Raw genomic sequence first — 12,901 nt, 5'->3', positions numbered from 1 at the left:
GGGTGTCTGTGTCTTCACACTGCATCCCTTACTGCCTGTTACCGCTCTCCTCTCTGTATAAAGAGGATAGTTCTATTGGTTAAGTCCATCGTACTCTGGAATACGTTAGTCCTAGTTTCTGCCTTCAATCCCTATTCATATCAGATCATATTGACAACCACCAGGATTTGGAAATTCAGCATACATTTCTGGGGGACTTGCTACAACCTACAGAAAGTTCCTGGTTCTACCTGTGTGCAAGGTGGGAACAGTGGACTGTGGCTGTCGCTAGAGTTAGAACTGGCTGATTTTTGGTGAGCAGGACTTCCCCATGGCGGCACATCCTGCTGTGTTGAGAGATGCTCCCCTGCTCACCTGCCAAGCTCTCTCAGGCAGCTGATGGTGTATTCATAGACAACAGGGCAGTCACGCCCCACAGAGGAACCAAGATGGGAGCAGACGATTCCAGAGTTAGAAGGGAGTTGGAGGCTGAGCTCCTTTTCACAGCTCTGACCTGCCGGAAGAGGAGCAAAGGAAAGCAATTCTGATCCAGGGATGGATATTTGTTTACCTTGTACAATGATCAAGGTCTTCTGTAATGCAATCCTGATTAGTCTTATTAAATAAAAGCCTAGAGTCAGGTACAGGGGTATTGAAGCTGAAAGGGCAGAGAAACAGCAGCCAGGCACTAGTCCTTACCTCTGTGCATCTTCAGACTGAATATGCTGAGCTCCTGTTTCCTTCTGCCTTACACTCCTCTCTCCACCCTTCTGTTTCCATCTCCCTAGTGCTGGGATTAAAGGGGTGAGCTCTGTTTCTCTTTTAGACAGATTAAATCTTGTGTAGCCCAGAGTGACCTTGAATTTACAGAGATCTGGCTGTCTCCCAAGTGCTGGGACTAAAGGTGTGTGTCACCACTGCCTGGCCTCTATGGCTGACTAGTGGCATAGTTCTGTGCCCTGATCTTCAGGCAAGCTTTAATTGTTAGAGTACAAATAAAATATCACCACACTGGGCAGCTGCAGTCTGTTGTAGAATCTCTGCAGGATCTGATTGGGGGATAGACCCTCTTCTCTGGCTTATGAAGTCAGTGTAGTGAGAACAGCAAAGGAAGTTAGGAACAGTCGGTGTTTCTCGGACAGTGGAAAAGGCTTATCTGAAAACTGTTCCTCCAGTGAAGCATCGCTTTGTGGAGTTGTGGAGGCTCAGACCAACACATTTCCTAGTAATTTAATGGAATGCAAGGTTTTTGAGCTGTACCAGTCAGGGTTCTCTAGAGGAGCAGAAGCAATAGAATTACTCTATCATAAAAAGTGATTTATTAATGTCTGGAGAGATGGCTCAGCAGTCAAGACCTTTTGATGTTCCTGCAGAGGACCCGGGTTTGATTCTTGGCAACCACATGGTGGTTCACAACCACATCTAACTCCACTTTCCGGGGCTCTTATGCTCTCTCCTGGCCTCTATCGGCACATCATGAATGTGGTGTACATCTATATGTGAGGCAAAACACCCACACACATAAAATAAAAGTGAAATCTAATCTGTTAAAGCAAAAACCATCAAGGGGCTGAGTAGATTTGTAAACATGTAAATGGAGAATTCTTGTTACATTCCTGACTTCCAAGACCTGAATGATCACACAGAAACTAGATTAATTACAACAATGTTTGGCTGATGACTTAGGCATGTTAAATTAATCCATTTCTATTCTTCTGTGTATCACCATGATGCTGTGGCTTGCTGGTAAGGTTTCCAGCATCTTTCTCCTTTGGCAGCTACATGTCATCTCTCTGACTCTGCCTACTCTTTTTCTCTCTCTATATAACTCTCTTTGGATTTCCCACCTGTTCTTACTCTGCTAAGCCATTGGCCAAAACAGCTTTATTCATTATCCAATAAAAGCAACACATATACATACATCTTCTCCCCTTTTCTGTCTAATTAAAAAGGAAGGTTTTAACTTTAACATGGTAAAATTACATATACAAAACAGTTATCAAGCAAGAATTATAGTTATAATATTTAGTCCATTTACTATTTGGCAAATTAAGGAAAATACTTAGTCATCTATCCCTATCTTTGTGAGTCTATATTTTTATATCTAATTTATCTTTTATCATAGCTAAGGAAAACTACAACTATTTGTCTTCATCTCTTCAAAGACCCCAGAAGGACATATATTATCTAAGTTAACAGGAAGTGGTGTGGGAGGTTCTTTTGTCTGTGTGTTGCTTTTAGTAATTAATGAATAAAGAAACCACCTTAGCCTGTTGATAGGGCAGAACTTAGGTAGGTGGGGAAAACTGGACTGAATGCTGGGAGAAGAAAGGTGGAGAGAGAGAAGCCATGGAGTCGCCAGAGTCAGACATGCCGAAATGTTAGCCAGTAAGCCACTGTCACATGGCAATACACAGATTAATAGAAATGGGTTAAATCCATATGTAAGAGCTAATGGGCCAAGCAGTGATTTAAATAATATGGTTTCTGAGTAATTATTTTGGGGCTGAGTGGCAAGGAACCAACAAGCGGCCCTCCTCCAACAAGGAAGTGCATTGTAAGCAACTTCCAAAATTCTAGAAACGACAGAGACATCTCGCTGTCTGGACAGTCACCTAAAGTTCTTCTGTAGCATTGGGATATCTACCTTCAGCCTACAAGTCAATAGTTTCTGGTAGACTTTTCCATGAAGCAGGAAATTTGAATATCTGTTTTGTCTTGTACGGGCAAAGTTTACCAGTTATTTTCTTCTGTGTCCTGCAGAATGTCTAGCAGTTTCTTCTATGAAGCAGGAACCATGAAGGACCACCCTGTCTTTTGGAAAGTTCAGAAGTCATTTTCCTGTGGGTCCTGCATGTTTAGTTCATACAGTACACCATTGAGCAGTCCAGGCAAGAGAAGTTTCTTGCTCAAATGATTAGCAAACTCCATAAGGAGCCTCTTCAGTGACCATAATTCTCTTGAAATAGATTGGTGCTGCTAGAAGCAAATTTGTCTCATTGTCAAGAAAAGTCTAAGTTCTTAAAACCTTTTAAATGCCATATTCTGTATGTCTTTGAAGTGCTGAAGATCATCTATCTAACTGAAATAAATTTTTCTCTCTATATAGAAAATCTAACTAATATGACTACAAGTTTGACCATTACAAATGACTATTAATCTAATTTTTAATTATACATTACAGTTTTAAATGAACTGCATAAACACAATACCTTGAACAAGAGCAGAAATACATATATACAGTGTAACAAATTGTCCTTAAATTCGTATCAATAGACCAAAGTCCATACCAATATAAAGTATTCATGTCTATATCATATCCCCCTTTAAATGAAAATAAATATTTATAAACAATCATTTTGGGAATTTTGGCATTGTTTTGATGTGGGAAGTCCTTCTGTGTATGTGTTGCTTTTATTGGTTAATAAAAATAAAGAATAAAAAAGCTGCTTTGACCTGTGATAGGGCAGAATAGAGCTAGGCTGGAAAATTGAACTAAATGCTGGGAGGAAAAAGGCAGAGTCAGGGAGAAGCCATGTATCCACCCACAGGAGACAGATGCCCCCGCTGTAGCTTGCTGAAACTTTGCCGGTAGGCTATGACCTCATGATGAATAGATTAATGGAGATGGGTTGGTTTAGGATATAAGAGATGGCTAGAAATATGCTTAAGCTATTGGCCAAACAGTATTGTAAATAATATAGTTTATGTGTGTTTATTGTGGACAGAAACCTCCAACAACATTGTTTTCTCCAAACTGTTTCCTGCTGTTTATTGGGCAAAGTATTTTTAGGGTTCATGGAGACCCTTTGGGGGATCTTGTTCCATCAAACCACATTAGCTTAGAAGGAATTCACAGGTTCTCAGCTTCTGTGGAAACAAAAACAGAACTTCCTTTCTAAAGCCACAGATCCTTAGACCCAAACTCTGAAGGCAAGATACCGTTGTGTTAGTTTAGCTTAGCAGCCCCCAGAATCACATGTCTCTATGCAGTAATATACATAATCCTGACTATCTGTGTATATTCCATTTTTATGTGGCTCATTTTTCTATACTCTTTTAATCTATGATTGTACTCTTTTATATTACTTTTACTGTTTCTTTAAAGACTTTGTTTTACTTTTAAAACTGTTTACTTCTTTTTATAACTGTGTATACTCTTTTTCTTCTCCCTCCCAAGCCTTTGTACATTTTTTTAAGAACATGCTATGGCTTATTCAGTGATATATTTCTGTCTGAATCTGCCCTTATTGCGTATCTGTAATTATTTTCTGACCAGGAGTGCTTTTAAAATGGTAAACAGCTTGGTTGCAGTGGCCCTGGATGCTGGCTTTGCCTCTCGGCCTTTCAGTATGGTGGAGGTATATTTACTGCCAGCTCTGGGACTGCTGGGTGGGAGCTGTGCTCACATCTCAACTCTGGGAAACAACATGCAGCACATAAAACCTTTTTGTCTGGGTACAATCTAAATCTGCCATGCAGTATGTTACTTGGCCTGGTTATGTCTCCATGCATGGTGGTGGGAGTCCACCATGCTTTCCTGTCTGCGCAAGCCTAGCAGACCCAATCCAGCGGCTTTCCCAGGTGGGAGTGCATACTCTCAGCTACTTTCCTCCTAACCCCCGAGCAGGCATACAAGCCTGAAGTGTGAGGCTGGCCATGCAGGTTAGCCCTAAACATATGGGTGCCATTTTGTAAATGGAGACTGCTTGTTATGTTCCTGGCTCCCCAGACCCGAATAATGACACAGAAGCTATATTAATTACAACACTGCTTGGTTAATGACTCAGGCATGTTCCTAGTTAGCTCTTTTATCTTAAATTAATTCATTTCTATTCATCTATGTATCACCATGTGGCTGTGGCCTACTGGTAAGATTTTCTGGCATCTCTCTCCTTTGGCAACTACATGGCATCTCTCTCTCTCTCTCTCTCTCTCTCTCTCTCTCTCTATATATATATATATATATATATATATGTTTGGATTTCCTGCCTGGCTTTCCTTTGCTAAGCTATTGGCCAAAACAGCTTTATTCATTACCCAATAAAAGAAACACATATGCAGAAGGACATCCCACATCATAGATTGGCTTATCTGATACAGTATGGGTGGTCCAACAATGGCTACTGCACACTGGAGAGGGTCTCAGTTCATGAGGCTGTTTGTCTTAGCAGCCCCTATCCAGCTTGAAGGCCTGGAGGATTCCTGGGGGAGCCAATGGTCTTTAGTCCATGTTAGAAGTCTAAAGAAGCTGAGTTCCAGTGTCAGCAAAGAGTAACAGCAGCAGCAGCAGCAACAACGACAGAGTGGATTCACTCACCAGCAAGTGTCAAAGAGAAATCAATAAAAATCAACAGTTTTTTTTCCCCTTGGACCTCCTTATGTGTGGGCTGCAGGTGTGACATGCTACCCATTTGTGGGGAGGGTCTTCCCCCGCCCAGTTTACTCTTCTAGGGAAGATCTTCACAGACTTGGCCAGAGGCTTCTTTCTTAGTTGGTTCCAGAGCCAATCAAGGTGGCAGTGAAGATGAACCACTAATACACTTGGAAGTCTCTGGGGGAAGGGCAGTCAATAGGATGAATAAGAGGAGCCTCTCAGATGTCAGTAATCTCTTCCAGACATTGGTTAGGGCCTAGCTGACCAGCAGTGGCTGTTGTGCTGACCTCAGATGCCACCCTTCCCCTTCTGTCCGCATTCTGTGGCACCTCTGGCACTCCTGGTTTGGAATCTCAATTGCTTCCTCATTGTCCTCCTCTCTCAGCAGGCTCACACCCCGACAGGCTCCCATCTACTTGTCACGTCTCGTTCACAGCATCTTTTGTTCCCATTTCCTGAGCTTGCCATTGGCCTTATCAGCCTCTCTCCTTCTTCAGTCTCAGGAATCTTTTCAAAATACAGCAAGAGAACACCAGTGAAGACTGGGACAGCCCTAACTCCCCAGCCTGGCCTCCGAGCCCTGGTGCATCCTGGGTCAAACAGCCAAGTTCTTTTCTTTTTAGGCTTTTAGGGGGTGTGCTATGTTCTGCGGTGTCATGTATACCTGATACTCGAGGCCGCGTGGAGTGAATGTTGTGATGGACTATGAGCCCTTGGATGTTCCAACAACTTCACTGTGATACATCTCTGCAGAGGCAGATAGATGGACCATCCTCAGGGCGGACTCCTCCAAGAACCAGGGGCTTGATCTGTAGTTCCGTTAGAGTCTCATCTCTCAGCCTACCACGAACAATCTCCTGATGTCAGGCACACGAGCTGAATTTAGAGCGGAAAGGATAACTCTGAATCGGGCCCAACCCACCCATCTCAGGGGTTGTGACCAGCTCACAGGGGCTGCTAATGGAATAATTGGAGGCATCTGTTTGCAGATCACTCTGTCTTAATCAACGCTGACACTCTTAATTGGTGGTGACAGATGAGATTGACAGGCATTCTGATTTACCAGAAACTGTTCCAAATCTGAACGTTTTATAGATAAATTGTTGCCATTCAAGATTTCTTGAAAATTCTGCTAGTTAATAGAACACATGGAAATTCTAGTTTTAGACATTTTAGGGGCTGAACGTACCCTGGTGAGGACAGCCTGAGTCTCTGTGTAGGCAGGATGGAGTGTAGAAGGGGGCCACTTGTTGGTTCCCGGCCACTTATCCTTGAAATAATCACACAGAAACTATATTATTTAAATCACTGCTAGGTCCATTAGCTCTAGGTTCTTACTGGCTAACTCTTCCATCTTAATTTAACCCATCTCCATTAATCTGTGTATTGCCATGTGGCTGTGGCTTACTGGGTAAAGTTCTCAGCGTCTGTCTCTGGCAGGGGTTACATGGCTTCTCTCTGACTCTGCCCTTCTTCCTCCCAGCATTCAGTCCAGATTTCCCCTGCCTACATAAGTTCTGCCCTATCAACAGGCCAAGGCAGTTTCTTTATTCATTAACCAATAAAAGCAACACATAGACAGAAGGACCTCCCACATCAATGGCGTCCTGGCTCCCCAGCTGTAAGACCCAGGGCAGGTTACTAGAACTTTCTGTACACCTGTTTACTCATAGTAGTGCAGAATAACTAAGCCAGCTTGGCAGGTTTGTGGACTCCCAGGTGCTAATGTCTTCAAAGCACACACCATAGTGGTACATTGCTGCAGGTGTCACAGCAAGAATGTTCCCCTGTGTGACAGGTACTCTGAAGAGCTACTGTTTGTCACCCACAGTTCTGTGGCCAGTGTGGCTTCTCTGCCTCAACTTCTTTCCTACTAAACCTGAAACATGACAAAAAGACCAAAGACACCAATGTCATGGTCTCGATATAAAATGTTCCTCGTAGGCTCATGTGTTTAAACCCTTGGTGCCGCTTGTGAATGTTATGGATCCTTTAGGAGGTGGGACCTTGCTGGTGGAAGTGTGTCACTGGGGCTGGCCTTTGATGTTTCACAGCCTGTCCCCAGTTCCTGTTCTTGCTCTGCTTCCTGTGTGAGGATGCAACTGTGATCAGCCAGCTTCTTGCCCTTGCTGTCAGGCCTTCCCTACCAGAATGGATTGTTGCCCTCCAAACTGTGAGCTAAAATTGACCCCTTTCCCCTTTAAGTTGCTTTTTGTTGGTGTATCTTAGCACAGAAACAGAAAAGTTGCCAAGCTGGTGAGTTTATGTGAACTCAGTACAAACTAGAGTCATGTGATAAAACGAACCCTACATTGAGAGAATGACCCCACTAGACTGACCTATAGACAAGCCCATGGGATAGTTTCTTGATTGTTGGCTGATGTGGGAGGGCCCAGCTCACTGTGGGTGGTGTCACCCTGGGCTGGTGGTCCTGGGTAATATGAGAAAGCAGGCTGAGCAAGCCACGAGAAGCCAGCTAGCAAGCAGCACTCTTCCACGGCCCCTGCACCAGCTCCTGTCGCCAGGTTTCTGCCCTGTTTGAGTTCCTGCCTTGGCTTCCCTCAGTGATAGACTGTGTTGTAGAAGTGTGAGCTGAAATGAATGGTTACTTCTCTAAGTTGCTTCTAGTCATGGTGTTTTATCACAGCAACAGAACCTTAAGACAGTGATTAATACAGCCAGAAACAAGGAGTTGCAGACCAAGCTGCTAGATTTGGGCATGGTTCTCTCTGCGACTCAAGCTGCCATGATTTTGTGGTAGAGACACCACCTTCTGCACCTGACTGTGTGGAGATCAGAACACAGCAAGAGATTGCTCATTCCTAGTGTTTCAGTTGACCAAGCAGCCTCAGTTTCTTGTCCTATGGAAGCTACTGTGTTTTTTTTGGTTTGTTTGTTTTTGTTTTTGAGACATAATTTTCCTGTGTAGCTCTGGATGTCCTGGAACTTTCTCTGTAGACCAGACTGACCTCAAACTCAGAGATCCACTCACCTGGGGCCTGCCTCTGCCTTTCCTGGATTAAAGGCCATCATCACCTGGCTAAGCTGTTGAGTTGGAAGATGGCCACCTGGAGTGTCCCTTCTGTGAAGATCCCATTCTTTTGGAGTCCCTCAAGGATGCAGAGACAAAAAGCAACTCATAGAAGATGAGGTACCTCACTGATAGCTCAGAGATACACTTCCCAGGAACACCAAATTTCCAACGCAGAAAGTTGTGATGAAAATAAGTGCTTATTTGAAGCCTCTGAGTTGGGGATGGAATCCGGTGGAGAGGAATAAACTAGGGACAGAGTCAGGATGATGTGGTCACCATGCTGAGGCTGAGGATGCTGCTGTAAGAAGGATGCCTGGGCATCCTGGCCAAGATGGTAAATATCCCTCCCAGTGCATGCCATGCCAGAGACTTTTTGTCTGTCATACTTAGTGGATTCGTTCCCCATATCCATTGACTAGGTAGGCTTTTACAGGCAAGGACAAACAGATGCAATATTGACCCTTGGTGACCTAGTGTTATGGTTGATCCCAAGAGATCCCTGTGTATCTCTGGGAGGGGCAGACAAGTTTCTAAAGGTCACTAGTGTGGGCCAACCATTCTACCAAGAACTTCATTATGATCTTGGTGCCAGGAGCCTCTCTGGAGGCTCCACCCAACCAGAGGTGGTACTGACCATTCTTGGATGGTGCACTTACAGATGGGCCCACCCACATCAATTATTAGTCAGCAAAATGCCATCATCACAGACTTGCTTACAGGTATGGTGGGAATATGTATTTTCTCATTTGAGGTCCCCTCTTTCCAGATGACTCAAGTTGACATAAAACTAGACATAACATACTCACCGAGTCTCCGTTTTGTTTCTGGACAAGATGAATGGCTGAAGATACCCCTACTTAATTCCTCCCCTCCCAAGAAACCTGTGACCCACAGCAGGCAAGATGCTCAGAACACTTTTCATGAGTAGCAGGGTCTTGATTTTCAGGTGTCTAAGACCATGCTCCACAAGGAAGGCCGCTGACAAGCAACACATGGACAGCAGCATTCATGCACTCAGCACTCAGGCCAGAGAGACACCTATCTCAGCTTCTTCACACAGACATCCAACATTACACACAACTTGTAAGACAGTTGGATGCCTTACAAGGACCTTACACACCCATTCAAGCTTTTTTTCATGATGAAGTCTAGTCTCCTTGTGGATAATGTGGACAAAGAGAAAACCCTTGAAGTCAAGTCTTCCAAAAAGACCTACCTTCTCCACTGTCTTTCATGGTCATCTCTTAGTTGCTCTGGCAAATGTCTTAACCAAAGGTTCTCCAGAGAAACTTAAGCCATCATTTTTAGAACGTGCTGCTTTCTAAGCTGGGTGGTGGTGGTGCACATCTTTAATCCCAGCACTTGGGAGGCAGAGGCAGGCAGACCTCTGTGAATTTGGGACCTGTCTGTTCTACAAGAGCTAGTTCCAGGACAGGCGCACCAAAACTACAGAGAAACCCGGTCAAAAAAAAAAAAAAAAAAGAATTGCTTTCTATGGTGTAAATTTTCCCACCAAGACTAGTTTCAAACTCCCACCTTGCTGTCAGTGACTATGGAGCTGGAAAGGGTTGTGCCACCACACAGATGCACCAGATGTCAGTAGCTCCAAGAATATTGGTAATTATCAAACATAGAGAGACAATTAGGAACAGATTATTTTTTTTTAAAAATACCTTTCAAATGTTTGTTTTTTAAAATATAATTCAATTTTAAATTAATATAATTTTGTGTTTAGAAGTAAAGTTGAGGAAATCCTGGAAAATGTAGAGGCTTGGTACTTGAGCATAGTCCCAACCTGTCCAAGCTCTCTGCTGGATGTCATGGTATGGCATTTGCTGCTGATGGGGACTGACCTACAGTGCAACCTGGAAGTCAGTTTCCAATGACTGTCTCCCCATGCGATCTGCCACAGAGATGTACCTATGAGGCCTTTAAGAGTAGACTTAGTGGTGAAGTAGCAGTTGAGGACTCCTGCTTATAGAATTATTGTCTCCAAATCTTCTCAAGCCCTGGTCCCTGTTCTTCATTTCCCACAATGATGCAATGTCCTTTGGGTACCTACCTACTTGGTAGCCAATGGGGAGGAAGACACAGAGACCCAACATTAGCCACTGTCATGTCCCTATTGGCTTTGGCTCCTTGGTTCATATTCTCATGACTGTAGATGGAGAGTGAGCTTTCTTTCCCAGCTTCCCAGACCTGAATAATCACATAAAACTATATTAATTACAACACTGTTTGGCCAACAGCTCAGGTGTATTCCTAGCTAGCTCTTATATCTTAAATTAATCCATTTTTATTATTACGAGGCTATGACTTACCAGTAAGATTCTGGCATCTTTCTCCTTTGGCAGCTACATGGCGTCTCCAAGTCCACCTTCTTTCTCCCTGCATTCAGTTTAGTTCTCCAACCTACCAATATTCTGCCCTGTCATAGGCCAAAGCATCTTCTTTATTAACTAATGGCAATAAAACACATTCACAGCATACAAAGTGGACTTCCACATCAGATGACCCCTCCTGACTTGAGGCTGGTGCCTCACAACCATACTGGGAATGAGAATTGGTATTGACTTTGGTGTCTTCCTAAATGCAAAGGGTGGCTGTGCTGGGTCATTTTTAATGTTTATTGTGTAACCAGCAGCTTAACTTCTGAGTTGTCATTCTCATTCAGTGATTGCAATTGTAATTTTCAATGCCGTTCTGGACTAGCTACTTTAACGAGTCTCCCATCGCTCAGCTAGAAAGTACAAGCTGTGTTGTACTATTGCTGGACTGTCAGCATCAGGCAAGGGATACATAAAGGGTGCCCCACACTTGTAACAGTGAGCTAATGTGTGCAATGGCTGTTGTTGTGGTCCTTATGTTGTGAGGACCCAATCCCAAGGAGTCTCTGAAAGTGCAAAAATGATTTTTTTTTCAGACTAGCCACTTGGGAAAGAAATAAGACCAATGTTGATGGAGGTTTCTGTCCTGCCAGGTTCCCAGCCATTCAGTCCCAAATAAACACACGGAAGTCTACTCTAATTATAAACTAGTTGACCTCTTAGCTCAGGCTTTTTCTTGATGATTGGGGGCACTGATAATCTTACAGGGACCTAAAGAAAATTTAGAATTATGATTAAGTCATGACTGGAGTATCCTGTGAGTATTGATCACCTCAGGCAGCATCTTGAAACTGTTATGGATGCAGAACTCAGACATCTGGGCCATTTGCTTCTATCAGAGATTTCTCAGGGGGGGGTCTTCCTTGATTGAACCTGATTTTTCTTAGCCCAGAATGAATCTATAGCCTCTCATTTCCTGTGGTAACAAAAACAAAACCTCCCCTCCAAAGTAACATATCTTTTGACTTCAATTTTGAAGTTGAGGCATTTTCAAAATATATATGTTTGATTAATCCAGCAGCATTTATAATCAATGTCTTTTAGCTCCTTCTTCAGCATTCAAACAATTCAAAGACATCACAATAACATATAATATACAGACTCTCTGTATATTTTCATCTTTATGTGGCTTTATTTTAAACTCTATTTCTTTTATTTTTAATTTTTGTTTTTTGAGACTAGGTTTCTCTGTGTATCTTTGAGTGTCCTGGCGCTCACTCCATAGAACAGGTTGTTCTTGAACTCACAGAGATCTGCCTGCCTCTACCTCATTTGTTGGGATTAAAGGTGTGTGCCACCATACCCAACTACTCTCTTTCTTTTTTATTTTAAGGAATTTATCATTTTCTTTTCTCTCTTAAGCCTACATATATTTTAAAACATACTCTAAACCATTTAGAGGTTTTCTTCATCTTTGAATTTATCTTTACTGTATATCTCTCTTTTTCTGACCACATGAGTCTTTAATTTGCTAAGCGATATGGCTAGGATTAAAGCCATGACTTTGACAGCTGGCTCCATCCCATTCCTTAGCTTTCTGAGAGTCTAGCTTCATGACAGAGGTACTGTCGGGAGCCATGTTTATTGCCACGACTCTATGGGAGTTTCAAAGTCCCTGACACCCCCAAGAATCATGCTGTTGGCTAATCATAAACACCATATAAATGTTTGCTGGAGGTCTTCTTAAAAACAGCTGCAAGATTTTTGCAGCTAAAGCTGAGTCAGGAAATCTCTCTTAAAGGAACTGCAGCCTACCGCCAACAAGCAGAGCCCATCTGAAAAAAAAATGTGGCTAAACTTTGTTTTTTAGTGTTTAAATTTCCTTTCCAAACTCTCTCAGATTTTAAGTGGATTCAGTCCACGCTGGATGCCAATGATGGCAGAAGATACAAAATAATCCCACATTAGTTCAGAATTACATATAATAAAGGGTTATTTATTTAGGGGAGACTCTCAGATCAAGAACAGGGAACAGGAACAGAGTCTAGCAGCCGGAAGTGAGAGCCGGAAGCAAGAGAGCAAGCACAGGCTTTACAGCTGCATTTATAGTGTAAGAGACCACGCCCAAGTGGGCTGGTTTCTTAAAGGCTATTGACTGAAGGAGTTCCCACAGCAGACCTAAGA

Source organism: Myodes glareolus, chromosome 2 (genome assembly GCF_982192425.1).
Source record: "Myodes glareolus chromosome 2, mMyoGla1.1, whole genome shotgun sequence".
Classification (NCBI taxonomy): Eukaryota; Metazoa; Chordata; class Mammalia; order Rodentia; family Cricetidae; genus Myodes; species Myodes glareolus.
The sequence above is the reverse complement of the archived record's forward strand: the minus strand, read 5'-3'. Positions refer to the sequence as shown.